We start from the raw sequence: 4,846 nt of genomic DNA, 5'->3' as shown, positions 1-4,846 counted from the left end.
GGCCTAGGTAGTTATGAGTGTATAACATTCCATTTGTCCTTATGGCAAGAAGAAAGGAAAGGACAGCTTCCATTTAGAGCATTTACAGAATACATAAAACACTTAGGATTCAGCTTCTTCAAGCATGCACAGAAACTGTATGGATACAACTACAGTATTAAAAATAAACTTAAATGATTGAAGGTTTATTATTTATGATTGACCAATACAAATATAATTGCCAAAATTACCATATTTAATAAATGTATTTATTTAGTGCTGTATGAATCAGACTAAAAAGGAATTATTTTATAGAGCTACAAAAATAATATATTTATCTGGAGGAAGAAAATTTGGTCAGAGATCAAGGGAAATAATCCAAAAAAGAAATTAAGGGGAGGAAGCCTAGCAGTATATTTCAAATAGTACTGCAAAGTAGTAATCATCTAAAGAACTTGGCACTGGTACAGAAATACAATAGGTGATCAGAAGAACATGTTAGATGCATGACATCCAAGAGAAATTGAACACAACGTATCATTAATTTATTATTATGGTTGTTGTATGCTGTGGTTGCTGTCATTATCTGTTGTTACTCTCATTGCTAAATGACAGAGTATGCAAAGAAATTTTAAAATATTATCTTATTTTATGATCATGGCAACCCTGGTGGGTAGGTGATATTATTATTCCTATTTTACGCATGAGGAAAGAGAGAAACAAGTTAGGAGATTTATCCAGGGATACACAGCTAGTAAATGTCCATGTCTGGATTTGAACCCAAACTTTCCTGACTCTAGGTTCAAAAATTAATAGGTAGGGACATATTATTTGATAGCTTCTGGGAAAACTGGAAAGCAATCTGGAAGAAATTAGGTTCTGGCCAATATTTTAAACCATAACCAATAATAATCTCTAAATGAAAGTTGACCCTAGCTATAAAATATACAATTTTAAATGAATAAGAGGTACTAGAAATGAGATGCCTCTCACACATGGATAGGAGCAGACTTCAGAACCAAAAAAGATGAGGAGGATTGCTGAAGATAAAATTTATAACATAATTTTTTAAAAAAAGTTTTTAACAAATAATATCAAAAACATTCAAATTAGAAGTGAAATTGTCAACTCAGAGACAATTTTTGCAACCAAGTTATCTGACTAAAGCCTGTAATCTAAGATATATGCGTGACTGATTCAAATACTTAGGAACAAGATCAGTTGTCTGGGACTGGAATGGTTACAGTATAGTAAATGTTAATTCTCTAAAGAAATACTACAAATTATTAAGAACCACATGAAAATGATCTAAATACCTAACTTAAAATGTCCATTAAAACAACTCTGATGTTCCACCTAACACCTATCAAGTGGACAAAACAATAGCAAGGGAAAAGGAAAAAAAAGTGGGAAGATGTGGGAGTCCAAATTTACTAAGGCTGGATAATGTTCCTGGAACTCACAACTATGGAAAGGAGGTTAGAGTGGAGAAAGCAAATGTCTCTTCATGATTTATTGATCCTGGAGCTCAGTTTCAGAAATCTGTTGAATGACTGGCTTAGTTGTTCTTCAATGTCTCTTCCAACTGCAATACGGTAAGTCTCTATGCCTCTCTAGATCTTCTGTGTTGATCTGCATTATGGGGTGGTGGAAACCCTGTAGTTTATTTTGGGTGGATGTACAGTAGTTAAGGAAGACAAATACCTCTGGTGTGAGGCTTTCCACTTTTAGCGTCCACCTACCTTCCTGCTCTAACCTGTGGCTCCAAGAAGCTATAGCATACACGGCATTCACACCATGGAAAACAATTTTGGCAGACAGACTACACCATATTGAGGGTCATTGGTGGCGCTCAAATATGTTAATGTTTTAGGTGGGTAACTACCCTGAGCATGTGAAGACTTCCCAGGGTATAATGGGTTGAGATGAACATTTTTTTTTTCCAAAGGGCCACAAAGGCTGTGGAAGCATAGTCTATGGAGTGCTTAAAGCTTGGTTGGGCATCAATGATGCAAATGTCATCAACTGCACCCCAAGCCATCTCCAATCTCCTTGAATTTGTTCTTCCATGGGATTCTGATGACATTGGCAGAAGAGTGAGGCTGATGACTGTACACAACTCCGTGTCATGTAAATCCAATCCATCCATGAGTAAAACAAACAAACAAACAAAAAATGGAAACAAAAAACAAAACAAACAAACAAAAAAAACCCCCAAAACAAAAAAACAAGCATTTCAACCTATCAATGACCACAGGTCCTGAAGATCTGATTATCAATGCTGATCAAAATAAAAGGGCTGACTGTTGGATACCATAGAGAAAGAAAGGTTAAGGTATGCATCATCCAAGTTTTTGTGTGTTTAAAATAGAACATATGCAAAATAAAAATAGGGCTGAGTAAATTAAACAAAACAATGGCGGCCACTAAAAGCAGGATAGTTTGAGTGGCTCAGGTTTCAGGTGATATTTTTATAGAGGGGCTATTCCTATGAATATGACTGACATTCATCTTGTGTCTGTAAAGTGTTAAAACCATATAGGAATTAGAACATGTCATGAGACACATAAACAAAGCTTCATGGACACATGCAATGATTGCAAGTATCATATGTTTCCTATTATACACATCTAAAGTCCTATCCTTGAGAGTGTTGCATCCATATTTACTGCCTGTGCTGTTCTTTGGATCAGTTTGGTAAAGAATTACTAAAACCTCTAATGGCAGATTGAAGATCCAGCAAAGAACAATGCTTGGGATGATGTACTTTGGTGTTCTCATTTTGAGCTGTGCTCCTATGGAATTGATGGGACTAATAGTGATAGCCTGGAAGATACTCAAGAGGCAGGTAGAACACAAAGAGAGTCCCCAGCTTAATGTCTGCATGTATGATATGATTTTAATCCCTGTCTCATCCAGGAGACATTTAATCCTCCAAAGCCTTGTTCCAGTAGGTATTCCTCTAAAGAGAAGCATCATGGCATTGGAAAAGTTCGAATGGATGACAATTAGGTGTTTAGGTATTGTTGTATAAGTAGTGAGTATATAAAAGCTGTTTAAGAATAGGACAGAGTTGCCTAGGAATCCAATTCCAGTTATTTGCAGGTATACTATCCCCAGAATTTAATCAAAAGTCAGCATTCCTTAGCTGTCTTGTGAAGATGATTTGCTGTCAAATTCAAATGGGACCTATGGAGAAACACATGGCATTGTATATATTCTATATGAAGATTTTATCATTGAAATCCCATGACTTTCTGACTGATATACCTCCCCACTTCACTCTATCCTTGACTCATCTGTCAAACTGATCTTCCCAAAGTGCTGATATAATCTTGTCAACACCTCTTTTTTCAGTAAACTATAGGTGCTCCCTGTTATGTTAAGACACAAATATAAAATGCACTGTTTAGATTCAAAGCTCTTCATAACCTGGCCAATTCCTACATTTCCAGTTTTCTTAAACCTTATTCCCCACTATTTATTCTGTTATCCAGGGAACCTGGCCTTCTTGCTGTTCCTTGAATAAGATAACAAATCTCTGGAATATTTAGATTTTTGCTCCCTGTCCTCAATTTCTGGCATGCTTTCAATCTCCATCTCTGTTTCCTGATTTCCCTGGCTTCCTGCAAGCCTCAGCTAAAATCCTATCTTTTACAAGAAGGATTTTGCTATACTCTCTAATGGTAATATCTTCCCTCTGTTGATATTACCAACTGATCCTGGAAATATCTCATTTGTCCGTGGTTGTTTCCATGTAGACTCCCCCATTATACTGTGAGCTTCAGAGGGAGCAGATAGTGTCTCTTGTCTTTCTTTTGATCCCTGGTTCTTGGCACAGACCCTGACACGTAGGGGATGTTTAAGAAATGTTTTTTGAATGGTAATTTCAACTTAGATTGGGGGCCTTCCCCTGGACTATTTACCCCCCAGGAATGTCTAATTATTGTTCCCATTCTTCCCTCCTGTTTTGCAAGCACTGAGCTTTTTGTGAATACAAATTATACAACTTGATCTTCTAAGAGCAGATACTAGTATACAATTAAAAGTCTCTATTTCCCACTTGAGGGATTAAGAGTTATAAAAATCTAAGAACATGTTAGAAATTAATTTGAAAACCCATTTAATCACAATGTTACAGTGTTTTAAAAATATATATGCAGTAATTTTCTACCCGGGCCTCTCAGCTATCACCTCAGCTAGCCAACCTCTTCTATCTGGCCAGCTCTTCTGCTTCGTCCTTAGGAAAAATGAAGCAGAAACTAAAGAAAACTTCTTTGAACCCTGAAAGGAGTAGGTGGGATATATGGATTACTGAGCACACTTCTATATGTTAACCAGGAACAGAACCCCAGAATCTTTCCCAACTCAGTGGGGAGACCAATGCATTGCATCTAGAGTGGGAATGAACCTCTGAACTTAACTAGTGGAAGTCATTACTATTTTTTTAAATTTTACAAAATGATGAAACTGAGGCCTAAAGAAGGAATGGGATTTGCCCAGAGTAACATGGGCAGAAAGTAGGAGACCCAGCATCTGAACCTTGTTCTTCTAACTTCAAAGTAAGAATTCTTTCTTTTGTGTGTGCATGATGGCATCATTTAAAGAAATTACTTATTTTATTCTGAACTTACAAAATAAAACAAGAGTTTCCATAGCATCATAGAATAGGAAAATAAATGATTGTATGTGAAACTGCAAATCTATTATGTACAATTTGCTATTCCTTTTAAATCTATATTAAAGTTCTGTAACTTTCTTTTTTTTTCTTCCCTCCCCACCCCTGCCCTAGAGATGGCTACCATTAGACACATGTATGTATATGTATATATATATATATATATATATATATATATATATATATATA

The 4,846-nt window shown here is 36.0% G+C and overlaps 1 pseudogene; it reads right to left on the bottom strand.

Annotated features, from left to right (window-relative positions):
- Window positions 1-2,223: 2,223 nt before the first annotated feature.
- LOC114041969 lies at window positions 2,224-3,120 on the bottom strand (annotated as a pseudogene).
- Window positions 3,121-4,846: the final 1,726 nt, after the last annotated feature.

Source organism: Vombatus ursinus, unplaced genomic scaffold (genome assembly GCF_900497805.2).
Source record: "Vombatus ursinus unplaced genomic scaffold, bare-nosed wombat genome assembly UNPS02014235.1, whole genome shotgun sequence".
Lineage (NCBI taxonomy): Eukaryota > Metazoa > Chordata > Mammalia > Diprotodontia > Vombatidae > Vombatus > Vombatus ursinus.
This window is presented reverse-complemented; position numbering and strand designations above follow the sequence as displayed.